The sequence below is a fragment of the Zonotrichia leucophrys genome, chromosome 3 (assembly GCF_028769735.1).
Source record: "Zonotrichia leucophrys gambelii isolate GWCS_2022_RI chromosome 3, RI_Zleu_2.0, whole genome shotgun sequence".
NCBI lineage: Eukaryota > Metazoa > Chordata > Aves > Passeriformes > Passerellidae > Zonotrichia > Zonotrichia leucophrys.
The window spans coordinates 102679582-102697446 of record NC_088172.1 but is presented as its reverse complement, the minus strand read 5'-3'; the positions used below and the strand labels follow the sequence as shown (position 1 = coordinate 102697446).

At 43.7% G+C, this 17865-nt stretch overlaps 1 long non-coding RNA gene across 1 annotated transcript in view; it reads left to right on the top strand.

Moving 5' to 3' along the window:
* The window catches only part of LOC135445053 (uncharacterized), a 61007-nt gene extending 43949 nt beyond the window's left edge, over positions 1–17058 (top strand). The window contains exons 3-4 of the long non-coding RNA XR_010439444.1: positions 15972–16140; positions 16809–17058. This is a non-coding gene — a long non-coding RNA (uncharacterized LOC135445053). The remainder of the gene's footprint in view (positions 1–15971; positions 16141–16808) is intronic.
* Positions 17059–17865: the final 807 nt, after the last annotated feature.

The following is a 17865-nucleotide window of genomic DNA, read 5'->3' as shown; positions in this document are numbered from 1 at the left end:
TGGTGGAGGATATTCTCACTGAAGGCCTTTGCTCTGCAGTTAAACTGGGGTGCATTTTGGATGGATTTAGAAATAAGGCTGTTCTAACTCAAAGGCTGGGGCTGAGGGACGTTCCTTTCTCCTGTGGCTCAGGTTCTCTCTCAGTGGCTTATATCCACTACAAAGAGATTCCAGGAAAGGTTATTCAGCATTAAGTGTTCAGCCCTTGGAGACCTCCAGGGAAGAAGCCAAGAAAGTGAAGTGCATATTTTTGCAGAGTATTTTTCCATGCAGCCCTGGCCCTTTGATCTGAAATGTGTAACCTGTAACATGCCTATTCCATAGCAGCATATCCAAGCCCTCAGTTTAAGTTCAGGTGTTGAATAGAGAAGGGTCTTTTGCAGAGGTGGATTTAAACTTCTTCAGAGTTTTGAAAGATTCTATTTTTAATGAAATTCTTTCACTATCTGTCTCAGATTACAAAATCTATGCTGCATACTTTTACTTTCTTACCTGACTTCAGCAGTGTCTGGGTTTGCTATCACTCTCCAGGCTGTATTTTTCCTTTATTTTAAAATTGTCAGACATTTAAAAATGAGCAAGCTCCTGATTAATAACTAATTGGCTTTAGCAAACAGCTCTTGCTGGGTGGTTACCTTGAGCCAATTCTTATTAGTATTCCAACACACGCAGGAAGTGTTCTCTCTCTTTGGAGGCTGATGTTACATCTCTTTAGCCACTTATAAAATAAAGCTAAGTGAATTAGTATTGATTCCCTTACTTGTAATAACAGGAATGCAACCTAATCGCCTCTCCAAATCACCCAGGCATTCCTGACTGAGGCTGGAATGAAAAAATGTATGGAGAGGACAGGAATTTTGTGTTGCTGAGGGCAACTCTCTGTGACAGGCACTTCCCCAGGCAGGGCTTGCTCCCCACCTGGGCACTGAGAAACATTTGGAATATTACAGGTACAAGAAGTTTGTTTTCCTTCCATGGTGTATTAAATTATATTTGGGGTTTATATTGACAGCAAAGATTAATTAATATTTTACAGGCTTCACTCAGAAGTTCAATACCCCAAAGCATTTCTCCTGTTTTGTTAAGCTCACACTCTCACTCTCTGTGAGAGTGTTGCTACTTTATCCATTTTTCTGAGCAGGTCAAGAAGTTTATTGCTCGCATTACAGGCCCTAAATGCAGGTAAAGTGGAGAGGAAGACAGATAGGAAGTTATTGTGATTTTCTGAGCAGCTTCATCCTTTTCCTGTCTGAATAATTCTTCCCTTCCTCAGTTTTAAGGAGGCCCAACCCTCTTCTCTTACCTCCCCTCTTCCTGCAGATCCTGGAACATCAGAGCAGAACACTATGTTATGCTGGACCATTTACAGAAGTTCTGTGCATACTGAAAATCCTCTTGCAGGGCTCAAAATACCTGTGCTGCTGCCAGAAATGCTGCTGCTGTTCAAAAAACAAAATAATAATTTAAAAAGAGACCATACCAGAATAGAATTTGTCATTAAGAAATGCTGACCAGCTTTTCTGATCAACCTGCTTTGTACAGGAAGCTATTCCCAGGTACCACTTCTCCTGCCAAAGGTCACACAAGTACCCCAAAAATGCCATGCACAGCTTTTGCAGGGCATTTAGGACCTAATCAAAGCCAGCAAGGAAAGGAACTACTTTCAAAGGAGATGAAATCAGGTTTTGAAATGTTTATCCTAAACTGCTGATGTTTACACATAGCTGAGTTTGGAGAGAGGTTTGTTCCTCACTGAGCTTTTCCAAGTGCAGTTCTTCCACTCTTCATTGCCTCAGCTTTCCAAGCCTTAAGGCAGAATTGCATCTTCAGTGAGGGTTCCATGGAATGTCCCCTGCTGTGACATCCCGGTGCTCCAGTGCTGTGTCCCTCTGCCCTGGGCATGGCACACCTGCTGTGCTTCCCACAAAACTGGTCTTGGATGATCCAGCAAAGATTAAAAGGGACCCACCCAGCTTCTAGTTTAGTGTCACTTCCAGATTTATTAATTTTGATCAAATAATCCTTGTAGTGGCTGTTTGTGTGCAGTGGGCAGAGACAGACATTGGAATCCAATGTGAAATGAACTTCCTTGGGGTGACTCTTCTCTCTGAGTGAGCAGTCACCAAGGTGTGTTTCAGAGGACAGCAAAAGGGAAACCTCTATTCAGAAACCCCTTGCATCTCTTAAAATGAAACACTCAGTGCATTTATGCAAACATGAAAGGGATAATAATAAACTTCCCTGTTTCTCTTGCCCCTTTCTACGTAATCAGACATCTGCTCAGTTTCCAGAATGACACTCCCCACCTGGCACAGATGAGCCTGCAATGTTTGATGCTTTTATTCCAGAGAGCTTTCACAACACTACACTGAACAAATCTATTCAATATTCTTTTCATTGCTGTTGGTTTTGTGATGCCAACAAACTCTGCAGAAATTTGCTATAAATGCAATGGTAGGGAAGAAATTTTCATTTAAAAAGTAGGCAGAAAATTGCAAACTAAAACCCAGTGATCAGGACTTTGCTGAGGTAGAAAATCTCTAACAATCAGTTGAAGCAAGCTTGGAGTGTGCTCAGGGACTGCACTGAGACACCTTGAGCTTTCCATGGAGGCTCCTATAGAATGTTCCTTTGGGTGAGCACCAAAGGCCTGCCTGGAAACTGAATTCCCAAAGCCATTCCTGGCTCCTGAGAATTCCTGAATTCCCTAAGCCATTCCTTGGTCCTGAGAATTGCTGAATTCCCAAAGCCATTCCTGGCTCCTGAGAATTGCTGAATTCCCAAAGCCATTCCTGGCTCCTGTTGTGCAGGGAGAGCTGCCTGCAGGACCCAGCTTTGCCTTGGGAACATCATGGCTGTTGTTTGAGAGGAAGCCCTCAGGAAGCTGAATGTTTCATTTCACCATCTCTATTTGAAGCAGATACAGGAATTCTGCAGCCTCTCCCATCTGGAATTTCACTGTTGCCACTGGAATTGCCAGTGTTGGTGTGGATGTCACACATAAAATGGTTCCACATTTGTGTTTCTTTCATTGTGATTGTGACACAACAGGAGCTAGGTTGGGTGCTGAGGTCTGGTGAAATGTGTTCTGCCATGTGCAGGGGCAGTGGAGTCCTTTGGGCACTTTTATGGAGCATGAGTTACTGCTAGGTTGGCTAGAGGTTAACAAAAGAAAACTCAAGCTCTGAAAAGCCCTTTTCCAGCCATTTTTCACTTCCTTTTTGTTCCATTCCTTTTCCTGTCACTCTGCTGTACAGACTTGTGTAATGCTTAGGATATACAAATAATTTTTAAAGTTAAAATGTTGGTTTCTCAGGATGAAAAGTTACCTGTAATTCCTACCATTGCACGACAATGATCACCAACAGGAGTTGTGGGAGTCTTTAACCAGTGAGAATCAGGAGAGGTTCCTGTTATAGCAGGAATTTATAAATATGAAAGTTGATTTCTTTCTGATTTAAGGCTAGTTTGACAGGCTATGGACTGGTGATTCATGATTAAAAAATAAGAAATATCTTTCAGAAAACAGAAACCTTCAAGTTTTTCACCTATTTTTAACCTGAGCATCATTCTTCCCTGAGAGCCTTTTAGAATTTGCACACAGACATATCTACTTGCCTTTGTCCTATCTGGAAATAACTATTTTGAATCAGGAAAAGTATTTTCCTGCTTAGTGTTTTATCTCCATTTTCAAGATTTTTTTTCCCATACAGAAGTAAAAAGTGGTTCACTTCTGAATGTTGCCATCCACTAACACCTCCTTTAGGAAAGGCTTGGATTTGCTCATATCTAAAGTCACTGCAGGGTAGCATGGAAGGTAATGGAAAACCAAGTGCCAACTGTTGTCTTTTTACAATAAAAACATGATCAATATTCCAGGAGCACATTATTTCAGAGAAAGGTTTCCAGCTCCATAAAGCCAAGATGTTTGACTGTGAGCAGTGACATTGCCCAGACTTGCCCTTTTTTGGCATTATTACTAAACCCCAGGGTTCCTCAGAAAGGACAAAATCACCTTCAATCTTTCCATTTTGTGCTCTTGCTACTACTTACATGTTTTAGAAGCTGGTCTCTCTGGGCTTAATTACTTGGGGGACACCTTGCATATTAAACTGAATCATTTTTAATATTAAAAACCTGCTTGAAACTCTTTGTGCAGCATGAAAAGCTTTCTACTCTCTTGTTTTGCTCCTTAATGGAGCATCAAACACTGTCTGTTTGCTTATTCCAGGAACAAATGCAAGCAATGGCACACAAACATCCTGTGCATCATTTTAGTTATTGTGGGGAAAAATCACCACTTTATTCTTGATTTTTTTATTAGATCCTCTGAGTCTGTAGCTCACAGCAGGCAGCACTCTGGCTTGGTGCTGTTTCTGGGCTGAGCCCTTCATCTGGCAGGAATAGGTGTGGTTTTGCTGAATTTCCTCAGCTCTGAGTGGCTCCAGAAGTGCTGTTTGAAGCAGCAGAGTGCCCAGGCAATGGGAGAGCCTGAGCAGGTTTGTTCTGTAATGGGAAGAACCCCCTGAGCTGGCAGCCCTGCTGAGGGCAGGAATCCATCTCTCGCTTCCTCTGCTCACAGTCAGACACGAGGAGCATCCCTGCTCTCCCCAGAGCAGCTCTGCTGGCCCTGCTCAGCCACAACTTCCTTTTCTTTTAATTACAGACAGGGAAATGTTAGCACAGCTCAGCTGCTTCTGAGCCATTGATCCACATCACTGACTGAGCACAGGGGGAAAGGGAGCATTTTGCACACTGCTGGTAATCAGCACTGCCTTCCAAGGGAAGTGTGCACAGAATCATGGAGGGATTTAGGTTGGAGCAGCCCTCCAAGCCCATCCAGTCCAGCCATTCCCCCAGCACTGGCAAGGCCAGCACTGTCCCCAAGTGCCACATCCACACAGTTTTTAAATATTTCCAGGGATGGTGACTCCCCCACTGCCAGGGCAGCCTGTTCAATGCTTGATGATATCCCAGTGCAGAAATTTTCCCTAATATCCAATTGAAACCTCCCCTGTGGGCTGAGCATTTGTAGCTGATGCCACAGGGTGCAAGAAGAGGCTTTCCCAGGAGTTTACCACTAATTGTATCTGTAAAAGGCAGGAATGCTGGGCTAATTTCAAATGATGGATTATGTGTAAAATTAGCTTTCCTTTGGAAAAAATTCTCCTTTATGGTGAGTAATGAAAATAATACTTCTCTGGTCAAGCTGAATATATTAATGCTAATATAAAATTAAGATAAATCACTGGTGAACAGTGCAGTAAATATGCACTGAAATTAATCAAGTTTATATCACATCCTATTAATTACTGGGATTGTCTTCCACCAGAACAGGCTGTATTTTGTTGTGTTCACTGTGTTCTCATCCTCCTGGGCCACTTCCATGCTCACATCCCAGCTCTCCCAGAGGATCTCTATCCCCTCAGTACCCACTCCCATCTTAGCAAATAGATCTTTGTGTACTGAATACCACAGCACTCAGCCAAGGACCTGCTGTACTGGAGGCCACAGGCTGTTTGGGGGATTTAAAGCTGATGGTGCTGTTGAGGAATCTTCAGTATTCTGCTCCAAAACTAAGCAGGTTCATTAAGGAGCCACTTAATTTCCATTCCCAGTTTTGTTCATGTCCCACGGAACTGAGAAAGTGGGAGGTTCTGTGATCAGCCAATGTGAGGCCACCAGTGGTGGGTGAGTTCTTTGTGTCTCTCACCATTTATTTATTTATTTATTATTACTATTATTACCCATTTGGTCTCTGTCCTGAATATCCTGATGGACTTGTCCTCTGGGCTCTGAGATGCAGCTGGACAGCAGCACTGTCAGGGATCCCAGCTGAGGCTGAGCAGGGGGCACATGGGACACCCGCTGTCTCCTGGCTCCCCTTCCCCAGCTCCAGCTCTGGGCAGAGCCCTGGGGCTGCTCTGCCCCAGGAGGGGAATCCTAAACCAGCAAAGCACCAGGGGGTGCTGCTCCTGATGTGATTCTTTGTGTGGACAGAGGAAAAGGGAGAGGAGGGGAAAGGAAGAAAATAGAATTTCCACAAGCTCTGGTTTCCCTCCCTTTGTTTCCAGAGCTGGTGTGCACTGCCCAAGGCAGGAGCAGGATTGGCACGGTCTGGGCTCTTCCTTTCCCCAGTGCCACGCGTGCCAGGCTGGTGCTGCTGGTGCTCTGTGGGTGACAGTGACCCAGAGACACGGCCCTGCTCCCTGCCCAGTGTCCCAGCTGTCAGCTGAGCTCACCCGTGTCCTGTGGGTGCTGGGGACAGAGCCCTCCCTGCCTGTGCTGCCACAGAGCTCAGCCTGGCTGAGGCTGGGCCTGGAGCCCACTTTCGTCTCAGGCTTTTTCTGCTTTCATGTGTTTGACATTTGGAAGGCTGAGCCTCATTCCAGGCGGGCAATCGCCGGCACCAGGCTGGGAAATGAGCTCTGGAAGATGGAGAGCAGATGAGAAAGGGGAAAGAGTGACCACAAAACTAAAATGAGATTTGAGGCAGCTTTTTGTCTTCTGTGATATCTGTTCAAACAAGAACCTGGAAACCAGAGACCTTAAAAATGAGAGCAAATGTGGTCTCTCTTTACCCTTTGGGAGACAGAGACATACTTGGTTCATTTGGTGCATTTAATGCTCAGAACGCAAATTCCCCTGCTGATGTTCCAGCAGTGCTGCTTGCAAGGTCAAGGCTGCTTTTGTGAGTTATATTTTTTAAAATCCAGCTCTCCTTCTCTTTCACATTTCTAAATAAATGCTGTTTTCTGCCAGTATCAATTGGTTACTGCAGCAACAAAGTCCTGTACCAGGGGCCAAGGGAAGGCTAAAGGAAAACACAGCTCCTGAGCATCCTCCTGGAATGCTGGAGCAAGCAGGCAGATGGCACAATGTAAGTGTTTGTGTCTGTATTGGTGACAAACTAAATTTCACTTGCAAGCTCAGTTTCTGCCTTTCTCAGCCTCTTAATGAGGCTGATGTACCTTCTGAGAATGTCAAACAGTGCCTTCAAAATAGAATAAATTCTTAATAATGTAATCAGATAGTTAAACATAAGCACTTGCAAAAATTTTGGCATTAAGTGTTCTCATTAAAATCTGTTTCTTCCTTGTTTATGGCAAATAGGGCTAGGAATGCTGAGGCAGCAGGATCTGAGTCTCCTTCAAAACCGCCCCAGATCCATCCTGAAGTGATGTGGCAGCGCTGAGAGAGCCAAGCCCATGTCCAGTAATGCCTTAATTGGGTTGGAGCTGCAATGGTGCCCAGAGGGTCTGTGCAAGGTCAGCAGCCAGCTGGGATCCCAGAACCTCCTGAGCTGCCTCTCCCCAGCAGGATCACTGGGGACAGCTCCTGGCCCTGCACAGACACCCCAGGAACACACCAAGGCCTGAGTCCAGAGAAAGCTGCACCTCAAAAGGCCTGGGGAGCTGGAAGATTTTCCCTCGAGGCAAGGAAAGCTGAGGCACAGCAAGTGTTGCCTCTGCCAGTGGAGATTCTGGAAAATCAGTCTTGGTTTCTGCAGTGGGGGAGGTTTTCCTGGGATCATGGTGCTGACCTGAAGCTTTTTTGAAATCTCATTTACACAAGACTTTGTCTTGGGGTTTTTTTTTCATTAAATAGGATTATTATTGAAAGGTTAAAATGCTAAAGAAATTACAATATTTAAAGCATGTTATAATAGCTAGGATTTTTTTTTTTATAAGGAGTCAAAAAGGATCTCCCAATGTAAGATCCACTCTAAGCTGCAAAGTCTGGCTCACCAAAGCTGTGTTAAAGGGGTCTGGAAAATTAAGATGAACTGATTCTGCTGAACCCACTAACATGGGTTTACTTGTTTGTTTGGTTTTGTTTCTCAGACAGAAATATTTAGAGGAAATCAAAATGGGAAATTACCAGAACTGTAACTTCCTTTCCAAACATCTTGGTGGAAAACCCTCAAAGGTTTTTGTAAGCCATTTCTGTGGCTGTGAACATAATTGAGACCTCCAATACACTGTGCTAATGGTTATTTCTCCTGTAACAATGTATCCTGAAATGTATCCTGCAAGGAGGATGGCAAAAGAGTTTTAAGTTGAGAGTAGGTAATATTTTTCCTTAATCAAGAGGATAATATTAAATGACTCCTAAAATAGTTGGCCAGATGCAGTAAACAGAGGTTGGAAAAAAAGCAAAGATATTCCCTTGGTTCCCCACCCCAGTGGTTTAAGGAATGGATTTCTAAAAGATAACAGCCTTTAGAAATGTGACAAATAAATGATGCTGTGTCCTGAGGGAGGAGTGGGCACACCCAGGGGTTTCAGCTCAGTGAGGCAAGGAGGGAACAGCACGAGACACAGAAGGGAACATTTCTCCTGCAGAAAAGCAGGGACAGAAACTCCGCTCAACCAGTTTGTGCTGCAAAATGTACTTGGGACTCTGGTGGTGAAGAAAAGCCCATTCTGGATTCTGGGGAAACCATCTGAGCCCCTTCAGGATATTAATAAAAAAGAGCTGAGCTGGGGTGCGGGGTACTGAGGCATCCCAGCTCCAGATTGCCTTCAGTGATTTACTGAATTCAGGGGAGTTTTTAATGAGCACTGGCTCCAGGGAGGAAACTAGTCCAAGTGGTAATTAGGCATTTACTGAGATGACCAAAATAAAGGCTGCAAAGTCATTTTAAAACTGATAGGCTACCTTTTGGGGTATTTTTCCTAGGTGAGAGCCATGGGTTTCACTGCATTTCTCTCTCCTTTCAGCCAAAGTGGGATTTAATAGATTTCAGAGAAACTATAAATGGAGAGATGTACGTACCTGTGGTGGTTTCTCATACCTGTATTTATTATAAATACTAAGAATACCTGCAAGGCCCTACAAGCATTTGCTTTGCTGCAGCTGTTTCCAAATGTTTTTTCCACTTCAAGGCTGGGAATGAGGGCAGGTCTGAAAACAGCACCAGATAAACATGGATGGTGGATGTGGTGGTTTTTAATTGCACATTTCTGTCTCCCTTGCAGAAGCTGAGCAGTTTCTCTGCAGTGCTGAATTCAGCCCCACTGCTCTGTGCAACCCCCAAGCTCACCAAATTCCTGCCTGTTAAATGGGGAATTGCTCCAGGAATGCATCAAAATGCTGATACCCATTTTTAATTTATTAATTGAACCCTTGAAAGCAATGCTTTGGCAAACAGCTCTTTTTGTAGCTCTGATAATTACTGAATAGGGATAATCCAGCCTTCCTGCTATTCCATGGTGTGCTGGGAATATACACATTGAATCATCTGGTGCCCCATGTTTGGCTCAGATGCCAGCATGAGTTAGTGCATAGTTAAATATCTGGCAGATTAATAAAAAGCATTCCCATCCTCTTTCCATGTGCAAGATACTTGCAGTGAAAATATAAGTGAGGAAAATAAAGTATTGGAAAAATAAAGCCATCTGGTGTGAGAACAGCAAAGCTTGTTGAAAAAATGGTGTCTGCTCTGAAATGGGCACAAAACAAACAAACAAAACCCCTCCCTGTGATTCTAATTTCTTCCAGTTGCCTTAGTTCAATAAATATATTCCATTCTTTTCCTCTCCTCCACTGAAATGTAGTTTCCAAGCTTTAGAAAGAAGAGCTGCTTTGAAATGAGTAATTGAACCATTCCATTTTCATTCCTTAGGACAGAAATAGGATTTCTTTTTTCCTAAACAAAACACTTGAGTGTAAGGTTTGACTCCTGCAGGAGTTCATCCAAAAATGTGTAAATCTGGGGAAAGTTTATATTTAAAGACAGGGGCATTTTTCAGTGAAAAATATTAACTTTGAAAACATTAAATCTGAAAGTTTCAGCCAGAAATAGTGAACAGGGTCCAAAGGCAACTTGAGTCAACAAATCACTGAAGAAAAGCCATAAATGGCATAACATAATCCTGAAGGAAAATTGAAATGACAGCCCTATGGCATGAAAAAAGTGAGTAATTACAAAATCAGCCTGTCAATGTTTTGCTCCTCCACCTATACAAGTTTACTGAAGAAAATTCCAGCTGCTCTCCACTTTTACCCAGCACTGGGAGCAGTAATGAGCACGTGGCAGGGAGGAGCCACTGGAGGGGTGGAGGTGGGAGCAGGAAGGGTCTCATTTCTCTCTGCCCACCACACTTAAACAACACTTGGAAGAGTTTTCCATCATAACTGTCAGAATTCCTACTGAAAAGGAGAAAACTCAGTATCCTGTTAGTGTTTAGCTCAGGTCCCAAGTTCACGTGTTCAATGTTGACTTACAAAGTTACTGAGTTAAAGAGCACAAAATTTCTAAAGTCAAACAAAAACTTTATATCCTTTCCCTTCCCAGCTACCACCATTGTTGTGTACGTAATTACAATTCCAAATAATTGTAATTAATTAGTGGCAACTCTGGGGGAAGGAAGAGCAAAGGTTCTACAAAAAATACAATTTTAGAAATAACCATAGCTCAAATGCATCACTCTGCATATTTTTTTAGAAGTACATGTTGGCAATATAATCACATATTCATCCTCCTCTAAAAAGCCATCAGTACAAATTCATTCTCACCTTCAGATGTTCAATGCCAGATTTTCTGAAGATTCACCTTGACAGAATTTCAGGTTCATATGTGATGTAAGATTTGTTCTTTCTTTTTCTTCAAGAGTCTTCCTTGACTGTCTTTACCAACTGAATTTCCATTCTCAGGAGAGGAATGTTTTCCCATCTTGCATTACTTGCACAGCTAAAACCTGGGTTGCCTGTGATCTCTCAGGCTCCCAAAGTTCACATTCTGAATTTCTCTCCCAAAGTTCACATTCAGTCCCCAGTGCCAGCCTGCACCAGCCCCAGGGCTTTCAGCTGGAGTGGAGAAACTGGACAGGTGAGGACAGAAACTTCCTAAATTTACACTTCTTAATGACCTAAAAATGCTTATTCAGAGACTCAGTAAAGCTGCTATTATCCCTACCTCTGTTCTGGAAAGCAATTACCAGTTTAGAAAGTGGCACATCCCTAAATGCTGTCCCAAACCACAGAGATTAGGGACCATCACTCTGGATTAGGCAATGGATTACAACGTGGAGAAAAAGAGACTGGACTGGTAAGGTTATGTCTAGAAAAGGAAATTATGCTGCTTGATTGATGCACCCAATTAAAACTGTCTGAAAGAGCTCAAAATTCAATCACAGGCACAGGGAAGTGCTCACAAATGCTCTGAAGAGCAATAACTGTTCATACAAATTATGTAGGAGAAAATTTGTAGAAGAAAATGTGCTGGAGAAAAATCCAAACTTTTCACAGTCAGTTCTGGAGTAGAAGCTGCCAAAAGTCATTAAATTATTCACTAACCATCAATTGTTCAGCTCAGTGTATCACAAAAGTTATTGATTAGGAAGTTTATAGGAGTTGGATGTATTTACAGAAATGGGTTTCTCTTCCTTCTTGTTACTTTGTAGCATGTTGGGATTTTCTTTAAAAAAATGCAGAGGGATTAAGTTGTGCATTATTTATGGCAAATGCTCCCTGCTCAGATCCTGAGCTAATGGGGATGGCACCATGAGAATTTTTTAACTATTCAATATTGCATTTCACTTTTCTAAATGAACAGCCTTTGTCTAAAAAATACATTGGAGATAATGAGAGAAGAGCCAAGCAAAAATCACAGACATAATACTTATAAAAGAGTAAAAGCTTTCTGGTGGTTGTTTATCAAAATCTTTGCTGTTTGAAAAGCAGGGTTGTTTTTTTTTTTCTTTTTCCTCTCTTTACTCCAGCACATCAGAACTTTCCCCAGGTGGGATTCAGCAGCTTTTTACCTTAGAGCAGCACAAATTCTTGACTCTTAGAGTGGGCAGTGTTGGGTATTGTTTATTATAAATCCTTGGAAGTGGCTGGTACCTACAGAGGGATCCACTTGGCCTTTAATGAATTAATTTCTATTACAGGGGATCAGAAACTTTTCACTGTTCACTAACAGAGACAAAAATGCCTCCTCTTGAGCCCTGAATTCCAAGTGTGTGGGAGGAGGTTTCCTCCCAAAGCCACAAAATGTAAATGCCTATTTCCAGCTGTGCAGAGGTGCAGGGCTCCTGCAGCACTCACTGAGATCAGGGGGGGACAGGAGTGTGCCAGACATCTCATCTGCCTGCTGTGGGATGGAAGTGCAGGGGAAAGTAGGACAAGGAGTGCTCACCCTCTGATTACTGTGATCTGGCATATGCTTTTAATCTCTTGGAAGGAGCAGGAGAGTTTAAGCCTGAGAGGATTAATGTGGTAGTTTGCTTTACTTGTGCTTTGTAAATGGAGGCTTAATGTTTGCAGTGCCTTACCCTGTCCCAAATCTCCCCAACTCTGGCATGCTGTTATTTCTGGATTTGGCCCTTATGCAAAATCAAAGGTAGTAAAATTCCTTTGGAGTGTGGATAAGAGCCCAGCCCGTGGGTGTGGATCTGTAACAAGCTGATCCTGACTGTGATTCTAAAACTCCTCCAGTGCAGTGCCTGTGCTGCGGATCTGGGAGCTGGAGGTGTGGAGGGAGGTGCCAGACTGTTCCTGAGAATCCCTCACTGCCAGCTCAGCACAGCTATTGTTACACAAGAATATGCAAAATAATGCAAAATAACTGGGGCTGATTTCAGTGTCACTTCTGGGAGTTTCTGTGCCGGCAGCCACAAATCCTGGATGCCAACATATGCCAGTATGGAAAAGGCCTGTTGCTTTCAGTGGAAATCATTTTACAGCCTTCATTTCCTGCAGGCTGACAGGATCCACTGTGGCAGCACCAGGAGAACGCTGGGCACTGCTCAGTGAGGGGCTGGAGAGAGCTGATGACTAAAAAGGACAAAACCATCTCCCTTTTTAGGGCTTGTCCCTTTTGCAGTTACTTTGGGAAGGTTCTTACATTGCTAAGCCCTTTTTCACCGGTGGCCTGAAAGCAACAGATGTTTGAGTGTTGCAGATTATTTAGACAATTTCTTCCTAGGAAAATGCAGAGTTGTGCTTACCAAGGCTTAGGGTTGAGGTTCAGTGTCCACAACTGGAGTTGCAGGAATTAAGCAGAAGTGATTTTTAATGAGGAATTGCAATTGGTTCCTTGCTCCCTGGCAAACTGAAAAAGACACCAAATCAATCAAAACTCAGTGCAAATTATTCATCTGACTTGACTGAGTTTAGCACAAACAACCCAACGTTGCAGCAATAAAAAGCCCTTTGCTCTGAGGGGCAACAGAGCCCTGAACCCAAAGCAAGGCTGAGCTAAAAAGCTCCAGTTTGGGTCTCAGGTCCTTCCCCAGCCCAGCTGAACAGACACTTGTAATTTCCCAGACTCTGCAGGGAATACAGTGGGTGCTTAATGCAGGGAAAAAGTGCAGGAACCACCAACATTTCACACCCAGTCTTAAGAAAGGTACCAAGCTGGATTAGGAGAAAAATGAATCTTTCAGATTAACAAATGTTCAAATCCTGGAGCAACGTGCTGGTGAGACAGATGTTTAATGAACTCTTTAGAGGTGGTATAAATTGGCACAGCTTCAATGGAGCCCACAAAAATAACTGGCCCTGACTTTATACAAATATACAGTAATGATCTCCTTTTCTTGTGTTGGGAAGCTTTTATCCTCAAAAGCCACGTTCCATGTGAATTATCTTCATCATTTTCCCCCATTTTAAGCTACAGGCTCTGGCCTCTCTATTTAACCATAGCACTTTCTATCAGAAAATCAGGCAGTGCTTTCTAAGGGTAGCTCATGCATTGAATTCAGCTGTCACAGCTACTTGTGCTGCCTTGGGTAATTGGTTCCTCACAAATCTTTATCTAAAATATAAAGGCAAATCACTATTAAAAACCTTAACCTAAATGGTAGCAGTAAATTAGCTCACAAATTTCTTTTACTGCTGCGTTTTGCTTGGATTTACTCAGCCCATCAATCAGAGCTGGGCAGGAGGTTTGCAGGGTGGTCACGAGGGGCTGAGCCTGGAGCTGAGGAGGCTGAACCAGGAATGATCTGAGCTCTTCTCCATACAGGGTCTGCAGGTCCTGCTGCTTCCTCAGGATCACAGGACTCTGTCTCCATTTTAAACACCTGTGGGATTGTTTCAGGGATCATTTTTTAGCCGTAGGATGGGAGGAGGTTGGTGGGGGCTCAGCTTTCTCCAGTGAGCAATGGTTGGAGCCACCACTGAGACCACAGGGCAGCGGGATTTGGCTTCCTCTTTATCCCCTTTGGTTTGAACTCATGTGCACAGAAAAGTGCTGGGAAATGGGTGGAAAAGGGCAGGAAGAGCCAAGGAAATTATGGCTGAAAGAATTGTGGGGGAGTTTCAGGCAGGGCAAGGCAGAGGGCTTGCTGGACTGAGCCTCCTGTCTCCTAAAGAACATTTCCAGGAATTGTCCAACCCCCAGACTGTTAAGCCTTGGGAAAGCAAAGATTTGGGCTGTAAATACTTTGGTGAGGTCAGTTGGTGGTTCTGACTCTGAAGCTGCAGTTTGATTTGTCCTCTCAGAGCAGTGGGTCCTTGCCCCTTGAATCTGACTGAGCTCTGTGTCTGCCAAACCAAGTCCTGGGATTGTCTTGTAAAGGTCACTCGAGCTCCTGGGTGCTCTTTCAACCTGCAAGGCTGAGGAGATCCATAAAATAAAGATTTGCTTCTGCTCCTTAGGGCTGCTGGCTAAAAGGGTTGGTGAGTTCATGGAGCTGCACAAGGAATGTCCCAGGCTGTGGAATTTATTCACCTCAGGGCCACTTCTCAGGGTTGTTGGGGTGTTAAGAGGTGAATTTGGATTTCAGAAGTGTTACTTGAAGATGAACTTCAGAAAACAGATGTTTTTCTGGACCTGGAGTGCCTTGTTCTTTACAGCAGCTGTTCTGTAAATGCTGAGGGTTTTAGTGATGTGTAATAGCAGATTCTTAGACAAATTCACCCAGTTCAGCCAACAAACATTTTGTAATATAGATAAGATGAAATAACTGGATTTTCCCTTTTTATGCTGGGGGTGGATTTTTGCCCCCCCGTATTCAAAATAAGTTTTCCTCAGAGGGAGATGCTGTTCTAGAGTTCAGTGAAATTGTGACACCAACACTTTAAAAGCTCCTTGACGCCAGTTTGCAGTGGATTTTGTTGCTAACTCAGAATGGTCTCCATGGTTCCCCCAGTCTCTGAATTCCTCTGTGATGTCAGAGTGTTTGTCCGTGTCTTCCCCATGCCATGTAAATCCTGTGTCATGTATAGCATTAGACTGGTGTGAGGTGTGATTTATGTCATTGCTGGAGCTAAAGCACGAGAAGGAGCAGCCAGTATTTAACGTCCTCACATTCCTCTGTCCTAATGCAGAAAATCTTTTATGCACAAATCTTCCAAGTACTTCTGGCTCAGGTTCTGCATTTTCCCTTTTGTTTGGGTTCTGAATCCCTGCACACCAGCCCTGGTCAGCCTGACCTCCTATTTCTGCCATCTGTGCTCCACAGTACAGATTGTCCAGAAATTCTGGAGCAGAAATGCTTCTCTATAAATCATGCCCATCAACACCTGAAATGTGTTGTTCTTCTTTCTGAGCTGTAAATACATTTAAAAGCCATTTTGCCATTTATGTTCCCTGTGGGCTTGTTCCAGTGCAGGTCTGCTGTTTGTGTTTTCCAAGTCACTTCTTTTGCTCCTGCAGCTCAAATATCAGCAGATCAATTGGGTGCTGCAGTCTCAGTCTCTGTTACAAATTCCTCTACAAACTTGGCCAAATCCCTGGATTTTTCAGTGTTCTGTTTGTAAGCTGTGAAATGGCACCTGACTCTTCTCTCGTGGTGCTTTTTACCTTTTTTAAGCAGTCTGTGTAACCTTGGCAGAATTATAAGTTAAAACTTATTAAGAACAGTAATCATGGTCTGAAATTGGTTGTGACCTTCACATTCAGTGAGGTGGGGCAGGGCAAAGCTGCTCATTGCTTTGCTACAATTTCCTGTAAATGTAAGCCTTACATTCATTTCTTTGGTTTAACTGAAAGGACTTCTCTTTTCTTTGTTTTTCAGGAATGCCAGACCTCGTGCAAATCATGTTGGGGTGTTCTGGAGCAGGACTGCTGCCTCTGCCCCCACACTGCAGCTGCCGTGGGGCTGTCCCTCACTGACCCTCACTGTTCCTGCTCCATCCAGAGCATTCCCAGCTGTGCTGAGCAGGACCTGGTGCTCTCAGGGAGAGGTGAGTCCTGACCAGCTCCCTGTGCCCTGGTTCCCATCTGAAAGGAGAGTAGAAAGCTGTTCCTTCCCTCTATTCTTTGACAGCAGTAAAAATGTTTGAGGTTCTTTAAGGTTTTCTAGGTTGGTGGGGTTTTTCTGCTTGCGGGAGTTTCCAAAGGAGACTCATGCCCACACAGGGCTGGAGGAGGAGGAATCCCTCCCTCTGGCTTTGTGCAGTCCTTGCACAATGGGGTGCTGAAAATCCCCTAGTGCTTTATAGACTAACTAAAACTAATTATATTTATCTTTTAATTGAGCCCCTTTGGGGCAGCAGCTGGTGCAGTTTGTGGATATTCATTACTTTTTTAGTGCCCTTTTTCCTGGGTTCAGCTGGCTCCTTTTTTCCCAGCCAATTCCAGCTGCCTGAGTAGGGGAGCAGCCTTTGGAAGGGGCACATGGGCTTGAGAGCTCTTGAGGGGAAGCTTCAGTGTTTGCACCAAAGAGAGTCTATGGAACCTCAGCTCCCTCAAAAGAATTAATATTTGTGTGTAAGAGATTTTTATCAACTTGGAAAGGCTGGTGAGGGTGGGGAGATGCAGTAATTTTGTTTCTATAGAGTGTCTGGAATGTTCTTACATCTTTTTCCCTGAAAGCACACTCTGAGTGTTGGATGCTGATTTGGTCCCACAGCTCCTGAGAGACTGATTCTTTCTGGGAATGTCCACGTGGACACATCCAATGGAGAAGAAAGCATAGTCTGGCTCCTCAGGTTGGGGGGAGGCTGGTTCACAAGTAACCATGGCAACCAGGCTGTCACTGGGAGCACCAAGACATTTTCATACCAAAAATAAAATAGCCCAAACACACAACAGACATTCCCACTCCAGCCTCCTTGGAGATCCTACCTCAGTTTTGTTCCTCAGGGATCCTGGCAGCAGCAGCAGGTGAGCAGATTTTTCCTTCCTCTATCTCCTGCATCAGCAGCAAATATTGTTTCTGATGATAAACTTAATAATGGCTTCCAATTAAAAGGGGATATTTGAGTTTTGAGTTGAAGAAACACTGAAGATGATTTTATGTTCACCTTAAAAAGTTTCCATCTGTCACACACTTCCCAAGCCAGTGTGCTCACATCAATATTTATATCAGCCAGCCCAGTGTTTTCACAGAAAAGCCATTAATACAACATATCAGCTCTGGTGACAAGTTACATTTTATTGCTGTCAACAAACAAAGATGTTCTTTGTCTGCAAACTCCCCTTTTTTCCCTTTTCTTAATCAATCGTTAGGTTTGAGTTTTGAAGGAAATGTGTAGATGTGCTTTCCAATGTTTGCTGGAGACAAGACAGATGGAGCTTGTAGGAGCTGATGGAAGGCACTGATTAATTTTCCTAGGAAATAAAATAACAGTTTTGGTGCAGGTTCTTTGCTTGGCATGATGAAACTCGCCAAATTCCTGAGGAGAACCAGGCAACTTCAGGAGGTGAGTCCCCAAAATAAAGATTTAATTTTGAAAACGCCTCAGAGTATTGATCACAGCGCCGTTGTTCCGGTTTAATTCCATTTGTACTTGTTCCCACTGTTAAGGGGACAGGGGCCAGATCAAAGCCATAACCCTTGGGAGTCTCATGTCACTGCATTGTGGAGGCACTGCACACTTCCAGGTGTCCCTGTCCTGCTCAGAGGGGCGTCCCTAGGGCTCTGCCACACCCCTCACACCCCTCTCCACATTCACTCCTGCAACTTG